Source organism: Sarcophilus harrisii, chromosome 2 (assembly GCF_902635505.1).
Source record: "Sarcophilus harrisii chromosome 2, mSarHar1.11, whole genome shotgun sequence".
NCBI classification, from domain to species: domain Eukaryota; kingdom Metazoa; phylum Chordata; class Mammalia; order Dasyuromorphia; family Dasyuridae; genus Sarcophilus; species Sarcophilus harrisii.
In genome coordinates, this window is record NC_045427.1 from 643011774 (window position 1) to 643031258 (window position 19485).

Below are 19485 nucleotides of genomic sequence, written 5' to 3' on the forward strand. Positions count from 1 at the left end.
AAGAACTTGGCCGAGAGCAGCGGCAGCGTCCCCGGCGGCAGGAGCGGGGAGAGGAGGGTGGGGGGAGCGAAGGAGGAGGAGGAGGAGAGGAAGGGAAGGAGGAGGAGGGGAGGAAGGCGAGGAGGAGGGAGAGGAAGAGGAGGGAGAGGAGGAGGGGGGAGGCGCCCCGGGGCGACGGGGGCGGGCGGGGCCTGCTGTCCCATGTGGCAGCCGCCGGGGGCTGAGCGCTCCGCCCGGCCGGAGGGCGGCGGCTCCCCTGCGGGCCGGTGCTGCGCGGCTTGAGCCGGGTCATTGCCCAATCCCCCCGCGGCGGCGGCGGCGGCGGCGGCGGCCGCAGAGATAAATAGCTGCACCCTGGGCCCCGGGGCCACCAGTGCGAGAGACCAACGAGCCTGCGGACTGACCGACGGGCGGCCGCCGCCGTCCCCGCGCCGCCCGGGCTCGCTGCGCCCCCTGCTCCCGGAGCAGGACCCCGGCGCCGCAGCCCCGCCAGGTAAAGGGGCTGGAGCCGGAGAGCGGCGGGGGGGCACGGGCTCACGGCCACTCTCCCGCCGGACTTCCTGCCCGCACTGACTCGGACGCGCGGGGGCTCCGAGCCGGAGCGGAGTGGGGGGTTGGGGGGAGGCTGTCACCGGCCTCCGAGCAGCTTGGAACTGGCTCCCAGCTCTGTCGCTGGGGATGGGGATGGGGGTGTCTGGGGGAGGGGGGCGTGGGAGAGCGAGTGTGCAGATGTTCGTGGGGGGGCTGGCGCGCGCGCCTAATTTTGGGGGGTGCTCTCAACCCTTGCCCACAGTAAGAGAGGGGCCCCGGGCCTGGCACTCGGCGGGTAGCTCGCAGAGCTCGGGGGCGCTTCGGGCACTTCCAGGTGGTCTCGTTGGGAAAGTTGTGTCCCACGCAGGACCGAGGTGGGGAGCGAGGCCTCCCTGCGCCCCCCGGGCTGCGGGGCAGGGCCGAGGAGGAGCCGCGGGAGCCGGCTCGGGCCCTCGGGCAGCGGGGTCCGGGACGGCGGCTCCCTCCCGGCCGGAGGCTGGGCAGGAGGCGGCGGCCGCGGGGCAGCGCTGGGGAGGGGGCTGCAGGCCGAGGCGGGCCGGGCTTCAGCGGCCCCGGCCGGGTTCGGCTCCACCTGGCCCAACCTGCGCCCTCGGCTGCCGGGGAGCTCGCGGGAGAGTTTGGCGTTCGCTATGGAAACTCGGGCAGGCGGCGGGGGCGAGCCGCGGGTCCGGGGAAGGGGGCTTTGATTCCTTCGGTTTGGGGCTCGCCGTGGGGAGCCCTGGCTTCGGGCCCGGAGGTCCCCAGAGAAAGTGGGTATGAGACACTTCTTGGACCTGAAAGTTAAAAAAAAAAAAAAGCTCCCGGGTAACGCCACTGCCCAGTGCAAAGCGATGCTCTGAAGACTGACTGCTGGTGAAACTGAGGCAGCCCCTGTCCCCACCACGTACAATAAGATTTAAAGAAAAGCCGCCGGGGGAAGGTGGGAGACGGGGGCAAAGAAAGCGGGCCCCACAGGCATTTATTAAGCACCTACCGTGGGCCCGGCATTGAGCTAAGCACCGAGGACAGCTATGTCTGTGTGTGATCTCCTCGGGGTAAAGGGGAGCTATATCGGAGAGAAGGTGCTGGAGGGCTGAAGGGCAGGGCCGCCTGAAAAAGTTCAGCTGTCTGAACGGGAATCGGGCAAGCCAGGACCAGGAGGTGAAGAGGCACTCCGGCCAAAGGGGACCGGTGCTGCAGAGCTCCCTGATCTGGAAGATGGAGTGGAGCAGGGAAGCCAGTGGCTCTATATCTCAGAGGACAGAGGATGGGAAAGCTGCAAGAAGCCTGGAAAGGGATGTGTGTGGTGTGGGGGACAGATGGTGAATGATAGAGGATTTTCTATTTGATACTGGTTGGTCATAGGGAGCCACAGGAGTTTGTGGAGTAGGGGAGCTGACAAGTCAGGTCTGTCCTTTGAAGAGATCACTTGGTAGCTGAGTGCAGTAGTGTGAGGTGCTTAGAACCTGCACCAACAAGTGTGAGATTAGGGACTGGGAAGCTCTAAACAAGGCCCGGCCCCAGATTGCATCCCTGTGATGAAGGTGAGTGAGGAGCCTGGTATGTCTTCTTTATTGAGTCTGAACAAAAGGGACTTTCTCTGATTAAATAAGTCTGACCTGCTGTGCATTTCCTGAACATGACATTCCACCTGTCACCCTGTGCATTTGCACTGTCCCCCACCCCTACCCTTCAGGAATACCCCAGATCTCAGCTGGTCACCAGGAGCTCCATCGCGCCCTCAGTGTTAATGGGTTCAGTTTGAGGGACCGGGATTTTAAACCTCTGTGGAACATCTAGTTCCCAATGGCCAGTAGTCACTTGGGAGTGTGAGTGTAATATGTAACTTAAATTCAAGATTTTTAAAACAAAAAACAAACCAGCCCTTCTCCAGCCCTTCTTCTTTCAGTCTCCCTGAAAATTGTCTTTTGATCGTTGCAGTTGCCTGGATGTCAGCGACTCCCTCTCTCCTCAAAGATGTCAAAATTAGGAATGACACTAACCTTGGGGTCGGCTGATCAGCAGCAAGGTGACAGCAAGCAGAGAGGAGTAGTAAATTTTAAAGGGAAGCTGTCTGGGAGTCCTATCCACCTCAGCATCCCCCGAGCCCCTTCACCTCTCTGCTTAGATCTCAGAGAAGTTGCTGACCTTCAATGGTAGCAGTAATTTGCTCATCTGGGAGTTCCCTCTCCCAATGTCATCGTGGGTCCACGATCTATTTCTGGCTCTTGCTTTGGGGAGTTAAACACTCAACTATCCCTTGTTAGAGATCCTTGGGAGTCTCTAAAGCTGAAAGCTCCTCACCCCTTGATTAATCCATCTCCAGACTTAGCCAGGCTGGTCAGGGGATGGCAGACACACACATACCGTTGCTGGTTCTTGACTTGGACCTGCACGCTCTCATAGAATAAAGTTCTACGCTGGGAGTAGGTCCGCAATCAATGACTAGTGATTTTTACACTCACTGCCAATGGCCCAAACATGAGCAGAGGAAGGAGGAGAAAGAGTGGCCCAGATCCCATGAGGCCATTGCTGGGTTGTCCACCGCAGACAGCAGAGTGTATGTAGCCAGCCGGGGAGGAGCTCCTGGGGTGTGCCTGTTTAGGGGAGGAAGCCACTGGAGCTTCCTATTTTAATTATTTTTGCTAATTAGGCGATACTTTCAGTTGTTTCTACAGAACAGCTCTTCCGGGATTATCTGCATCCTCTAAATATTTTTGCCCTGAGGCAAAGCCCTGATCATCCCATTTTAGATAATGCTGAGGAAATGTAAACGGAGTTAGAGAGGTCCTAGGAAACTGGCAATGGTGGAACTTATTTGTGAAGGAGATAGAGGGTTGATGGGATATAGGTAAGTGTGAATGAAAGCCTGGAAAGTGGTGAAAGTCGTTCCCTAGGAAACAGTGGCCAGAGCTTTCTGACTTGGCCATTTTCTGTCCTGTAGACAGTATTTAAATCTGGTGTTCTCTCTAGTGGCTCACTTTCCCCATTATTCTCTATAGATCCAGTTAAAGTCAATATATACACTTATTAAGCACTTGCTGTATGTGACAAGAACTCAATGAGGTATTGAGGATAAAAAAATGAAAGTCCCTGCCCTTAAGGAATTTGCATTCCATGGGCAGGATGCAACATGGACACAGATAATTAATTAACATTACTATTAATGTTATTATTATATTAATTTATGAATATAATATGTTAATTAATAATATTAATATTATAGGCGATATTAATCAACAAAATAAAGAATATGCAGTTTTCAGGAGCCTTGGGAGAGAAGTAACTTGGTGGGGACAGTGACAGGAAAGGTCTCTTATAGGAGGAAGCATTTGAGCTAAGCCTTGGAAGTCTTGGAAGGACTTAGGGATCCCCAAAGATAGAAATAAGAGATATACAGTAGACAAGAGGAGTATTGGGGGGCATTGTAGTCTGTGCAAAGGCATAGGGTAGGAGTGGAATTTTATGTTCAGGAAAGGATCTGATAGGAGAAAACTTCATTTTCCAGAGCTTAATAAGAAAGGCAGTGGGAACACTGGACAAGCAACTGACCTGGATTCTGGTTCTGATTCTGTTAATAAATCACTATTGAATCTTTATCAAGTCACTTAACATCTTTGGGCCTCCATTTCCTCATCTGTAAAATGACCAGTTGGATTTTATGATCACCTCACTCAGAAACTATTTTAAACCCTACTTCCTCCAATCTAATTTTTCCCCTTCAACATATTCAAAGATTGTAGCACTCTCCCCAGGGAAAACTTTTTGATAAATAAATGATGCTCTAGGATAGGTCCAGAGAGATCTCTGAGGTCAAGGGGCAGGCCTTGTTTTGTCAATGTGGATTAGGGAAAAGGTTCAAATTGACATGGGAATATATATTTGTGGGAAAAAATTGGAGTGACTGGGATTTAAGCAAGGATCAACAAGCCTATGTGACTTCCTCACTGCCATCTGCCATCTGTCTGTCTCTTAACAAAAAAACTGGAAAAACAAGCTCTTGATGGACACAGGGGCAAGAGTATTTGTGTTCCAAGGAAAGAAAGCAACACTCTTGGAACCAGTTGGGGACAGGTGGTCACTGTTAAGATCACCTAAAGCTTTAGCAGTATTAATTGGCTGCCCAGCTACACTTAGAATTGTTTTCCCTCTGATGACTTTGGCTGTTAGCATGGCAGCACATTTAGAAGAGGGCCCTCATCAGGCCCATTGGAGTATTGGGTTCCAGTCTGGGATGTTTTAGGAAGGCCCAGGGTAATTTGGATGGTGAACTCATGCCATGTGATGATCAGATGAAGAACAGGAAAATTCTTGGCAGAATGTTTAGCACATAGTAGGGACTTGCTGAGTATTAATTCCTTTCCCTCATATTTGAAGGGCTGTGATGTGTGAGAATGAATCACAGGGACCTCGGTGGTTAGACTCAACTCTGAATTTTTTTTTTTTTTTTACAGATGAGGAGACTGAGATGTTAAGTGACTTTTGAAGGTCCTACAGGCAAGGGGGCAGGGCTTTGTTTTCCACCTAAGTGCCCATTTCCAAATTTTCAGGCTTTGCTCATTTAACTTAGCCCTGAGAAGGCAGAGCCAAAACCAGTGAATTTCAGGTGTAAAGAGGGGGAGGTAGGCTCGATGTCCAGAAGAGCTTTGTACTAAGGGTTGCTGCCCAGACGCCATCAGAGACTTACAGATTAAGAAGAGGGAGAAGGAGAATATAGGGGTCAAGTTGTCCCTTTCATTTTACAGATGAATTTGGGAAGGTCAAGTCATTTGTCTCAGGTCACGCAGCTAGTAGATTTTCTGACTCCAAAACCTATCTCCTGTCATCCTATGTGCTGGTGGTTGGCTTGGCAACTTTTCTCTTGTTTTATTAGTTTGAGAATTCTTAACCTTTTTTTGTCCTGGACCCTCTTAGCGGTTTGGAGAACCCTCGGAGGCCTTCTCAGAATATTTTTAGTGCATCTATCCATAATGGAAGGAAGGGACTACATTTCAGTTAGAAGTCACTGAAATTGGAGAAGTATTTTTTTTTCCATTCATAAATCCCCTGAAATCTATCCACGGATCCCGTTTTAGAAGAATTCTACTAAGACATAATCACCCTGAGCTCAGGGTGTCTCCTTTTTGATTCTGTATCCCAGCACCTCACATATTGGTAGATAACTATTACCTAATAAATACCTATTTGACTGAAGAAAGGATTCATTTGGTTATGATTGGGGAATGATATCTAGAAATCACTGTGCTCTAGAAACAAAATATACAATGAATCTTTTTGAGGGGGAAGGAGTGGGCTGCCTTGAGAAATAGTAGTTGCTTCCTCACTGTGGGTTTCAAGCTAAGATTGGATGGCCGAGTGCCTGGAGTTATTGTCCAGAGAGCTTTGGACTATAGCCTCAACGGGTCTGTGGTCTTAACCAGTTGACCCTTGGATTCTGTTCATTTTCTTCAACATAGAATTAAGAACCTTGAAAGATCCTCTAATTCAGTTAAATTAATGAGTTGAAGGATTTTTGGCTTATAGACCTCTAAGTGATAGAAAAGTGGAGATAAACCTAACCAGATACAAATAAAACATTCATACACTCTCATAATTACACCAGGCTAAGTCCCACCTTATTTAGGGCCATGCTTTCAACATGTCAGTTTTAGTTTATAGCTAGAGAAGCCCTGGCAAGACTGTGACGTACTCATGGATAGATTGTTGAACTTGGAGCAGGAAAAATAAGTCTGGATTCTTCCCTTGTTCCCTTCCGTATCACCAGTTACATGGCTATGGGCGAAGCTATGAATCTCTCGTAGTATCCATTTCCTTAAAAAATAAGATCGTTGTTTTTGTTGGTTGGATCAGATGCCCTAGAATCTGCCCTTAGCCTTACATCAGTGTAGTATCTTGCGACCAAGTTAGCCTGATCGGTTTTGGCTCAAACACCAAGAATGGAAGTAGTTGGGAGGAAGGAAGCAAGTGCCTGACTAAATAGATTTTCAGAGGGGGAAGAAAAAAGAACATAAATCTTAGTGTGACTAACAGCAAAGAAAACTGGAAAGGAGAGGTCAGCAGAAGAACCTAAAGGCGACGTTGAGTACAGAATGCCAGGGAGATCTCTGGTTTGTGTCATGAATTGGGCAGTCCTGACTTGTGAATGGAACTCTGGACCTAGATTCAGGAAGATCTGTTTTACATGCATTCTAACTGTGTGATCTTGGACATGTCTCTAGAAACGGATTGTTTCAAATGATCTCAAGGAAGTCAAAGGGATGTTTCTGCTTATCACTTTCATTTCAAATGTCTTCCCTTTCACAGAAGGGCAAGAGAATGATTTACAGATCTGAATCTTCTTCAGTTTCTTCATCTGTGAAATGAAAGGATCTAGTGCTAGATCTCTAATCCCATGATTCTGTTACCCAACAAGATTGAAAATTGATGTCTTTTAGTACAGTCCCTTCCTGTTCTGAATCTCGTGGTCTTGGTGACAATACAGAGAGCCATGGAAAGCATACTGACTCTAGTCAGGGACCTTGAATTCCAATCCTGCCCTGATGATTAACATCTGTGTAATCTTAAGAAAAATCACTTAGCCCCTGGGGGGCAGTTTCTTCATGTGTGAAACAAGGAGGTTGGATTCCCACTGAAGACCTCTCTAAACCTCTCATCTATGACCTTATGTTCCTATGATCTAATGATCATGATATGAGAGCATTAATGTGGTATGATGGGAAATGTCACAAATTTGGAGCCGGCAGAAAGCTTAAATATTTGTTCTGATAGGAGCTACATGACTGTGAGAAAGGTTTTAAATGTTTCTGACTTAGGTTTTCTCCATGAACAAAACATGGCTAGTAATAATTTGCACTGTTCAATTTCTGCTAAGACATAATCAACCTTCAATTCCTAAAGAAACAGGAAGCATAAAAAATTTTTAATCATTTGACTCTTATTTTAATATAAAGTGATTTAAGTGCCCATATTGTCTAGGAATAAAGTTTAATTTTCAGTGCAAATTTTTACTATAACTTTTTATCAAAACAACAGTCTACTTCAGATACTTCAGTTTTCTTGAATAATTATGGGAGTCTGTTTAGCAGCTAAATCAGGGGGATGATTTAAGGCAAAGAAAGATCCAAAATAGGATGCGGAATACTGGGAAACTAGTAACCACTTCCTAAGATTCTTGCAGTATTCAAAATTTTTTCTAAATTTTTTTTGGCCTGGTTTTTGCTTTTCTAGGACTACAAGTCAACAATATCAGGAAGTACCCTCATTTTCAGAAGAATTCATTAAAATATGATTTTTTTAAAAAGAGTAATAGTATAGTCAATGAATCAATAAATAGCTAGAAAGTCCTATGTTAAAACTCCACCTCTGATTCTATGAATCAGACTAAGTCACAAGATTCTGGCCCCTAAGCTACTTTCTAAGACTGCCTGCCACTCTAGTGGTAGCTTGCATTGGTAGAAAGGCATTTCCTCATCTGAGAGTTGCCAATACAATACAAGTGAAATCATAGGTTCGGCTCTGTCTTTATGGGGAAAAAAAAAAGAAAAAAAAGCGAACATCTTCCCTAAGGATGACAGAACAAGTACCACAGGGACAAATGGTAAGTTGATGTAAGATAACTAGTTAGTGCTCCTGGCTTCAGTGACACTAAGGCTTCTAAGGACAGCTCATCAAAAAGTGTCTGAAAAAGACTGTACTCTGTGATCTTTCTTACAAGTGGCTGGCTGGCTTTCTCCTGAACACCTACAGGGAGGGAGACTTCACTGTTAACCCTGACAGCCCTTTCCCCTTTGAGGAAATGCTCCCATTCCTGGAAAATTTTCCATATATCATGGCCAAATCTTCACCTTTCAACTTCCATTTGTTGCCCTTGGGTCTGCCCTTTGGGACCAAGCAGAGCAAGCCCAATCTCATTTGTGTAAGACAGCTGTTAAGTCATTTGAAGAAGGTCATCCTGTCCCCCTCTAAGTCTTCTCATGTACTATTGTCACTAGCAATTCTGGGTTGGGAGGATAGTGTTCTTTCGTAGTTCTCCTACATGTATGTCAGATCTTTCTCAGTCTCATTTGCTTCTTTACTCTCCATGGCACACCCCTGACTGTAGCTGTGCATGAAGTATCAGACCTGAGCTCTCTGCTTTGTACTCTTTCACTTCATCATCTCCTCAGTACTCATGGGTTTAATTATCATCTCCATGAGGATCAGTCTCAGATCAGCATATAGAATCCTCATCTCTCCCCTGAGCTCTGCTCTCTCATTACCAATGGTCTGAAATAAATGTCCCATTGTCATCTTAAACTCAAAATGTACAAAACCAAAATTTACCTTTCCCTTCAAACCCCATTTGCTTCCAGACTTCCCTCTTATTGCCAAAGTGCCAGCATCATTTTGGATTCTTAACATTAAGCTCTTCCTCAATCATCCATGTCACCCACCCCCATATCCAGTCAGTTGCCACGTCTTGTTTCCATTTCCACAACATGGCTCACATTACGGCTCCTTTTCTCCATTCACAAAACCACCATCTTAGCCAGGTCCTCATCACTCATCCCCTGAATTATTGTAATAGCCTTCTTTGTAGTATTCTCTTTAAAATGTGATGTCCTCTGTTGAGCTTTTCTTGGGATCTCTGGAGGCAGCCTTCGTTTCAGTTCAGTAATCACCACACGAGTAACCAGGGGTTAAAGTCCAAATCCTTTGTCTCCTTCAAAGTCCTTCACTTGGAGCTCGGCTAGTTTTTCTGGAGGCCTTCCAGATCTTAGTTTCAGTGGAGAAGCGAAGGAGGAGAACCTGCCACCACTTCTCTGCCTTCTGTAATTCTGATAGATGTGAATGTTGTGGAACTGTATTAAGTACTAAGGGCATGTACTGAACTAGAGAACTATTAAGCACCATGCTAAATAACCATTGTCTCTATCAATTCCACTGAGTTAGCACCTTGCAAGAATCCTTGTTTCAAATTCAGAGTTCTGGCCCGTAACACTTCTTGGTATCTCCCAACTCAATCCATTCTCCACAGATGCCCATGTCATTTTCCTAAAGTACAGGTCTGACCACATCATCCTTTTAAGCAATGAATACCTATTACTGACTCTCTGTTCCCTCTAGGATCACATAAAGTTTTGTTCTTTTTATTCACCTCTTCATGGCCCCATTTGGAATTTTCTTGGCAAAGGCACATATAAAGTTAGTCAGTCACTAAACATTTACCAAGTGAGTCCCTATCATGTGCCTGGTCCTGTGCTGAGTGCTGGTCCTTTGACCTTTGAAGTCCTTTACAGCCAGCCCTCTTCTTTCCTTCATAGTGATTATATATTCCATTACTGGCCTTCTTTCTGCTCATCACACATAATGTTCCATCTCCCACCTCTGAGCCTTTCTTTACATCTATAATCCCCTCCCTCCTGCTTTCCTTCAAGAATCAGCTCAAGCATTTCTGTCTGTAAGAGGCTGCCTCTGTTCTCTTCAGATACTACTGCCTTTTCCTCTAAGGTTACTTTGTATCATCTTTGTATAGGAGTACCTATGAATGGCTAGATTGTCTCACCATTAGAATGGGAACTTCTTGAAGGCAGGGACTATTTTTACTTTTGCTTTTTTTCCCTAGCTCATTACCCAAAGCTTGACACATAGAAAACCCTGATAAATACTTGTTGATTGGGTGATTGCCAGGCTCTGGGTTTACAATATCAAAAATGAAAAAAAATAAAAGCATTGTGGCTCCTCAAATAACCTAATTAATTTTAAATCCCTACAAAATTGGCAAGTATGTCCATGTTTTGGTGAATCGAATGAATGAGCTAGGGGTTTTATCATTAGCATCACACAGGGGTGATTGATCCTTCCTCCCAAAGTGCCTCTCATTGGGGTGAGAGCTTGGGCTAAGCAAGGGCGCGGTGAGCCAGCTGGCTGCCTTTGACCAGGGCAACTCACAGCCCTGAGGATTCTGGCTCCTTGGGACTGTTCCCATTGAAATCCCGGAGAGAGAGACACAGAGACGCTTCTCTGCACTCTGTCTTGGGACTCAAGTTTTCACCCTCTGGAGCCCTGAGGGAAGAAATAAGTTTGTTATTTTCTAGCTAGGGAATGATGGGGCGGCTTTTTGGGGATCTGCCACATCTAATGGTGGCATTCATGTGACCCCTTCTGCAGGAGCACAGGGGAAATGCCCCATGGGAGAAGGGGACATAGCGACAACAAGCCTCTGGTTACCATCCCAGCTCTTGGCCCTTTCCCTCTAGACTACAGTTGGCTTAAAAAATCCTTCAGCAAAGAGATTTCAACTATTTTGTTTTTATCTTTTGAGCATTTCTGATGTTGCTTTCCTCTGGAGAAAAGTAGGATCTTGGGAGTTCAGGCATGGGGCATAACTAGGGATGTTTTATTGGCTTCTTTTCTAGGTGCCTTTTAGTGTCACTGCTTTCCCCAAGTCCCTTCTCCAACATACCTTCACATTTCAGTTTTTCAAAAGAGCCAAAAGCAGGTATGTCAATTTGGGTCCAACCAACAGTTTTTCTCCATCCTATTATTGTACATTTCAAAGCTAAAACCATAAAAGCACATGGAATTAAAAAATATTTATTGTTTTGGAGCCACCCTGTAGATTTATAACTGGAGAGGAATTGTGTCCAAGAGAGATTACCTGGGATACATAGCAAATCGGGCAGAGCTGAGATGTGAACTCAATTTCTCTGACCTCAGATCTAGCCCATGGGTCACTCCACCATGCAGTCTCTCCCCCATTTTCACTATTATCTTTTTCATTCTTCCCACCTGCCATACACTGAGGAAATGACCCTGATGATTTCCCATTGCACCTTTAATCATAAAGGGAGTTTGGTTTTACTAAAGCAATGAATCATCTTTTGAACCAAAAGGCGGGAAGTCCCCAAACTGAAATATGAAGGAAAAATAGCCTTGACAGTAAACATTACAAAATCTAAGAATTGGAAAGAACGTTGGGGGTTTTAAACAACAAATATAGGCTTTTACCCTTTTAGCTCTGACTTCTGCAGAAGCTCTTCCATGATAACTAGTGGAATTATAGGACGTTTGGGCCATTGACTGGCCAAAGGTTGGCCAGATCCTTCACGGCCTTTTAGAAAGTGGGAAACGCTCTCTAGGAAGCCAATTTAAAGCTGACAGACAGTAGTCAGATTTAAAGAGTGAAACCTCTGAATTTAGAAGAAAGTCACTCTGGCCATTGGGAATTGAGCACCTAGCCAGTGGAGAACAGCATAGAGGTACCAAGAGATGAAAAAACTTATCAGGACTCTAGGTATGAATGGCCTCGGTTACATGTTTTACCCAAATGTGGGTATCCTTTTCTGACCGAGGTATATGAAAAGTTACTATTGCTCTGATAATTTCTTTTCAATAAATGTCTCCTCTTTGAATTAGTTATATGTACTTCTTGGGCAGTCTTACAGGTAGGGGCTTATAAACTATAGATTTAAGACATGCAGATCTACAGAGTACCTTAAACAGAGGGGCAGCCACATGTTTTTACTACTCCATTGTGAGTGTTAATTGGGGGAGGGGTAGTTTCCAGTGGAGGCCCTATATAATTTTAACTAAAAATATAATGTTAAATATTAAACTAATTTTAACTAAAAGTATCTAAGGTGCACAGGCCAGGAACAAAAATTATGAAAAAAAAAACAATTATAAATAAACAGATGCATTAAAGATAACTACCTGGGGATAATAAGTTTCATATTAACTATCTAAAATTATTATTATTAATGATTATAATAATAGTTGATGCTTACATAGACTTTTTCCTTTATATTTATTCATAATTGTAATGTTCTTCTCTCAAATATAATGTTCTCTGGGAGCAGATTTCTTGGGGAGCTTCTGGGAGCAGCCTTAGTTTCAGTTCAAAGTAATAATCACCTCAAATTCAGCCAGGAGTTAAAATCCACATCCTTTATTTTTTCCTTTTAAATCTTGTTTCCTTCCTTGGGCTCAGTTAGCTTTCTTAGAGGCCTATCTCTCTCCTTGGTTCCAAGAGCTCTTGCCACTAGTCTTTTGCCTCTGCCAGCTTCAGCCTCTTGTCCTCCCAGTGTCTCCAGCCCTAGTCAGAGGCCAGAATTTGATCTTAATGTCTATGCTATGCCATTTTTTAGGATTAGGGTGCACTGGAATCTCAAAAGAACTGTTTTCAAACAGCTAACATTGTTGTAGAGAGTCAAAAGAACATGGTGATAGGATGGATTCAGAGTCCACACATGCACACCATTTGTCTGACCATAGACAAATTGTGTTAATTTCAAGACTTTAAACAACTCTCCAAGACCAATCTGCTCAATTTGAGATGATAATGGTCCCCTCTGACATATCGAGGCAGTATTGTGTTAACATGACTCTCAGTAGGACAAAAGCCCTTTCTCCCTGGGGTCTACCTAGTACCCTGCTCCTTTTTAATTAGCTTTGGGGAAATTCCTTCTCTGTCCAATTGCGGTTTGGGGAATAGGTTTCTGCTGCTCTTTCTGGCCCTGGATCCTTGTAAAATCTTGGTACAATTTCAAGACAGATGTACCCAAGGTCCTGTAGACTTGGCAACTTGTGCTTGAATTAACCCACTGTTGCGTGTTGGACACAGCATAGATGTATATGGAATGAAAACAAAAATGAAAAAACTTATGGGATGATAAGTAGAATTAAGAATTCTGTAGGAAGCCTCACTTTCTGTGGGTATTATTCAACCTTTTGAGTACATCATCAAATGATCTTGGGAAACTTTGAGAAGCATAGCTTCTGAGAGGAGGTGCCCTTCAAACAGAAGCTAGAGAAGCAGTCCTTGATTTTTTTTTTTCCTGGGGCCTTGTAAAATCTTGGTACAATTTCAAGACAGAGGTACCCAAGGTCCTGTAGACCTGTAGGCCTTTATTAAAGCTAACCAGGGCTGATATATGAATGTTATGGAATATTATTGTTCTGTAAGAAATAACCAACAGGATGATTTCAGAAAGGCCTGGAGAGACTTACAGGAACTGATGCTAAGTGAAATGAGCAGAACCAGGAGACCATTATATACTTCAACAATGATACTGTATGAGAATGTATTCTAAAGGAAGTGAATTTCTTTGACAAAGAGAAGATCTAACTCACTTTCAGTTGATCAATGATGGACAGAAGCAGCCTCACCCAAAGCTAACTGGGCCCCAGGAAAAGAGACAAGACTTTGAAGGAGACAAAGGATTTGAACTTTAATAGCTGGCTGCATTTAGGGTAATTATTGAACTGAAAGGAAGGCTGCTCCCAGAAGCCCCCCAAGAAACCTGCTCCCAGAGAATTTAGAGAAGAATATTACATGGTACCTCCATCTCCCTTCTTTTTCTTTTAAATTCTCTGCCTTCCAACTTCATCATTCAACTGAAACTGCTCTCTCCAAAGTTACCAATCACCTTAATTATTAAATCTAATGAGCTTTTCTTTTTAATCTTCATCCTTCTCCATCTGTCTTCAACCTTTAAAACTGTCAATTACCCTCTTATTTGTTATCCCCTCTATAGTTTTTGGTGACACCGCTCTCTCCCAGTTTTCTTCTCACCTGTATGACCACTGCTTTTAATTTCTTATGCTTTATCTCAGTCAACCACAAGGGTCATCCAAGGCTCTATCCTGGGTCCTCTTCTCTTTTCCCTATATTATGTTGGTTGGGGATCTCATGGACTCAATTATTTTTTCCATATAGATGGTTCCCAAATCGAATTATCTAGCCCCAAGCTCTTTCTTGACCTTCAATCTTGCCTCTGCACCTTCCTACTAGACATCTCCAAGATTGAACTCATTCTTCCCTCAAAACTCATCTTTCTTTCTAATTTCTCTTTTACAGTTGAGGGTTCCACCATCTTCCCAGTCACGAAGGTTCACAACCTTTGTAATTTCCTTGACTCCTCAGTCTCACTCACCCCATATATCTAATTCATTGTCAAGTCCTATAATTTTGGTTTTTCTAACATCTCTTTTGTTCTTCCCCATCTGAAAAGCCATTTCTTTGGTCCATACCCTCATTACCTCATGCCTGGATTATCGTATTAACCTTCTAATTGGCAATATTTTTTTCCCTCCTTCCCTGCTTCAGGTCTCTCCTTATTTCGTCTTCTGCTCAGAAGCCAATTAATCTTCTTAAAGGGCAGGTCTGATCATATCAGTCCCTACCCAAACACCAGCTTACTCTTGATAAATTTTAATGGCCTTCTCTTCCACTCAGGGCCAAATACAAAATCCTCTTTGGCTCTTAAAGTCTAACATCCTGGACTTTTTCTATCCTTCCCATCTTCTTTACTCCTCTATATGTACTCTATGCTGTAGTGCACTGACTTCCCTGCTTTATTTTAGAACTTTATCTATAGAACTCTTATCTCCTGACCTTTGGCAGTTCCCCATCCTTGAGTTCTCTTCACTCCTGACTTCCCTGGCTTCTTTCAAACCTCAGATCCCACCTTCCTTCTGAAAGAAACCTTTCCTACTTAATACCAGAGCCTCCCAGCTGGCGAAGGCAGGGGTGAGCTCCCCCTACTTGGGGGTTTTCAAACAGACTAAAGGACCGTGAGCTGAATGGGTAATCCTGGACTTCTTATTCAGGTTCAGATTGATTGGATGGCTTCTGTGACCCCTTCTACCCCTGAGATTGGTGACACTTCCCATGTTTTGTGTCTCACAATCCCAAATTGCCATAAATAACAGCCAAAGTGAGGCTATGGGGACAATTTCCCATTTCTAGCCAGTTAATGGGTCAGTATTTCTCAATTAAACAAGTGACCCATGATTTTTGCTTTAAATTGTGTCATAGCTCACTCTGCTTTTAATTTAATTAATTTAATTACATAATACTTAATATTTAATTAATTGATATTTATAGAATATATAATAAATTAATTTTAGTTTAATTTAGTTTAGCAAGCTTTAATTAAGCACTTCTGTTGTATAATCAATGTACTTATTTCAGAAGTCAACAGGCCTTTATCTGATCCCTACTGTGTACAGAACATTGTGCTTACAAAGTTCAAATGAGGAAGAGTTCCTGCCTTCAGCAAGCTTGCACTTCACTTGAAGGGATACACAGAGAAGTAAATGATGAGCAGTCAGAAGAGAGCACTAATAACTGAGGTAGGATCAGGCAGCCTGAGTATAGAAGGTTGAACCTGAAGCTTGGAGTAAGTTAAGGATTTTCAAGAGACCAAGATGAAGAAGAAGGGCAAAGGCTTAAGCATTTCTACCTGAAGAAAAACCAGTAGTGAATGATATTATTCTCGGTCATTCTCTTTACAAGTCAACATTTATTAAGTATCTAGTGCATACCACAGACTGGAGTCAAAGCCAAACTGGGAGCGGTCCTGCCCTCAGCTAAGGCTTTCAAGAGGCTGAATCTGATTGTTTAGCTTTATTCACATCAAGTCTAAATGTACCTACCTCTCTGCAGCTAGGCTAGTGTCATAGAGTCAATATGGGTCAGAGGCAAGATTTGAACTCGGGGCTTCTTGACTTTTTGAAAGTGTTATAAAATGTCCTTCCTCCCTCCCTCTCCTGCCTGGAGCTATCCATCTTGCCTTCCTCCACCCTAACCCTGCCTCTATGTTTCAAATGAACCAGGCCAATCTCAGGTGGGATCCAAGGGAGCCAGCCTGATGGGGAAAAAAGAAGGGGTTTGTCAGACCCCCCTACCTTGACCCCCAAGGCTGGTCTGCTCTTCTCCTGACCCAGCCCCTCTGCTCCAGGGCTGACTCATTTCTTCATTCTGCTCTACCTTTAGGCAGAGTCTAGGTCTGTTTTATTGCCCCCAGACACCTCAGCCCTAACCTAGTGATAAAGTGGTTGGGGCAGGGGGGGGGGGGGAAGTTTCATTCCTTTGAAAGGCAGATGGACCTTATTTCCAATATTTGGTATAACCATGGCTGGAAAGTTTCCTGACTGGATCCAGGTGGAAAAAAAGAAAGGGAGGTTGGTTTTTTAGAAACTTCTAAATTCCTGGCAGTGGAAAGGGAAGTGGATGAGTCAGTCCTGGGACTGGGGAAGAAAGAAAGGGAACGCTGGGTGTGCCAGCCCAGTATTCCTGGAAGCCCCCCCTCCTGTCCCCCAGCTCCCCATTCCTGCTCAGACGGGGCTCTCATCTTGCCTGGTGGAGGAGAGGAGTAAAGAGAGCACTTGTTTTGGAGACAGGAGACTTGTTCAGACTCCATCACTAGCTCTGTGACCCAACATCGCTGAGACTCATGGGGACGGTCAAACAGCTCTGCCCTGCAGGATGGTGGGGAAAAAAGCCCTTCAAAGGGCAAAGGGGCTCTTCAATCCAATTAGCCTTTAGTGGACCTACCATATAGATGACCTTGTATATTATAAACAGATAGAGGGGATGGTGACAGGAGGTGGCAAGTAACTCCCTGGGCTTTGGAGGAAGGTCCAGAAGTGGAGGCCAGGAGGGAGGATGTGGAGGTCAGTCTTTGCAAAGACTTGGAGGTGAGACATGGAATGAAAGGACAAAGCATAATGAAAGGTCTCTTTGCTAGAAGGCAGAGTGTGTAAGGGGAATAAGTCAGGATTTTTAAACAGCAGGCTGAGGATTGTGTATTTTATCCCAGAATCAACAGCACACGTGTGAAGACTCTTGACCAAGAGAGTGTTGTGGTGAGATTTGTGTTTTATAATCTGCTTGGAGGATAAATTGGAAAGGAAACATAGTACCTCAGATCTAAAGCTAGGAGGAGGCACCCTGTTATTTATGTTGGCAAGAGACCAGAACATAAACTTAAAAAAGGAGTATATTAACACTTGTCTAATGCGGGATTCTGACATCCTACACCAGCAGAGGTTTACTCAACTGGGGTGAAGGGTTGAAAAAATAAAGAGACGACTGGCATGATTCCAATCAGAACTGACACTCAGCCAGGGCATGGCACTGGAATCCTTCCACTTGGGGAGTCTGTTTGGTCATTCATTAGGCCCCTTTGCTCTCCACCCAACCCTAAACCTGCTCCCTTTTGTCTCTCTTCTCTCCTCGTTCACAATACGAATGATAGTTCTGAGAGGCTGAATCCCACACCAGTGATTCCCAACGTGTATACTTGGGTTGCCTCATGGTGGAAACCATATGGTGACATGGAGAAAGGAACTGGGTTTGGGTTAAATGGGCGAGAAACACTGTACAGACTATGGCATGTGGTCTGATGAATGGCTCACAGGGCACCCTCATCAGCAAATTGGGACTGGCACTGCAGATGGGTGGGGATCGGGCCCCAGATTAGATAGGGGGAAGAAAGTCAGCTCTGTTGCTTTTGAGAAGTCAGGCAAAGTTCCAATGATCTTGCGATGAAGAGAGCCATCTGCACCCAGAGAGAGGACTGTGGGAACTGTGTATGGATCATAACATAATATTCTCACTCTTTTTGTTGTTGTTCACTTGCATTTTGTTTTCTTACTCATTTACTTTCTTTTTTTAATCTTATTTCTCTTGTGCAGTAAGAGAATTGTATAAATATGTTTATACGTATTGGATTTAACATATTTAACATATATTGAATTGCTTGCCATCTAGGGGAGGGAGTGGAGGGAAGGAGGAGAAAATCTGGAACACAAGGCTATGCAAGGGTCAATGTTGTCAAGTTATCCATGCCTGTGTTTTGAAAATAAAAAGCTTTAGGAAAAAAAAGAGAAGTCAGACAAGAATTCTAACAGTGATAAACTTTTTCTGAGTCTGAAGCCCTATCATTTAAATCTCAAAGTTCTTCTGTCAGTGCTGGATGGCTGTGAATCTGGAATGCTCCAGTCCCTGAGAGATCATAGATATAGTTGTCCCACAGGGCAATGGAGACATACATGGTGGCCATGAAAAGGTTGTAACATATCAGTCATATCAGTGATCAAGAATGGAATAAGGAGCAACAAGGAGATAAGTGATTGGCAAAGGAAGTGGCCAATCATGTACGGAGTGATGGGAGGAGAAAAGATAGAAAGCTAGAGAGGGTCTGTACCTAAAAGAGGGACCCTGAATGGCTGGTCTTCTGCAGAAGACTGATGGAGAGGTCAATGAGAAGGTGAGGATGGGTGACAGGGTGCCCCACTGCTGAGATAATCCATGCCAGGGAAATCAAAGCTCTGTGGAAATACCGTCGGCACAATTAATTATTAACTGGGCTATGTTTGTGCTATATAGTCATCTGGGTAAGACCTGGACCTCTGCCAGGCTAGGGGGGCCCCACGTTACTCAAGACCCTAGGAGTTAAATTTCTTCCCAATTTCAGAAAAGAAGCTATCATGGGATCAGACCCAGAGGGAGTTTTTCCATTACCACAAGCGTTTTAAGTTTCTTTGGAGAAGGGCCACAGAAAAGAGAGCCGAAGAGAGATTTGGAGAAGTGGAGAGTGAGAGATAGGCTGAAAAAAGACCAGGCACTTCAAGAATTGGACTGAAAAGAAGTAACAATGCAGAGGCAACAGACAAAAAAATAAAACTAAGGTTGGGCTGCCATGGGCCCTACAGACATCTCAGAGCTTGAAATTACTGGTTGTATATACTTTAACGTCTTTAACATGTATGGGACTGCCTGCCATCTAGGGGAGGGGGTGGAGGGAAGGAGGGGAAAAGTTGGAACAGAAGATTTTGCAAGGGTCAGTGCTGGAAAATTACCCATGCATATACCTTGTAAATCAAAAACTATAATAATAATTTAAAAAAACTACTGGTTGTTTCCATTTCTTCTAAGATGGCTGGAAGGTCCAAAAAATGATCTGCTCTTTTCAGTTTCCAGTAATATAATAACTAATACTCATATAGCACCCAGTAAGTGCTGAGCACTTTACAATTATTATCTCATTTGATTCTCCTAACGACTTTGGGAGGCAGATGCTGTTATTATCTCCATTTTGCACTTGGGGAAACTAATTTGCTCAGTGACTTGCCCAGCTAGTTTATGTCTGGGGCCAGATTTGAACCCTGGTTTTCCTGACTGTA

The 19485-nt window shown here is 44.4% G+C and overlaps 1 protein-coding gene across 1 annotated transcript in view; it reads left to right on the top strand.

Annotated features, from left to right (window-relative positions):
* The first annotated feature begins 200 nt into the window (after window positions 1-200).
* Window positions 201-19485, top strand: part of SLC16A9 (solute carrier family 16 member 9) — a 39981-nt gene continuing 20696 nt past the window's right edge. Inside the window, exon 1 of the mRNA XM_031956947.1 lies at window positions 201-493. The gene's annotated coding sequence lies outside the window, so the exon portion shown is untranslated. The remainder of the gene's footprint in view (window positions 494-19485) is intronic.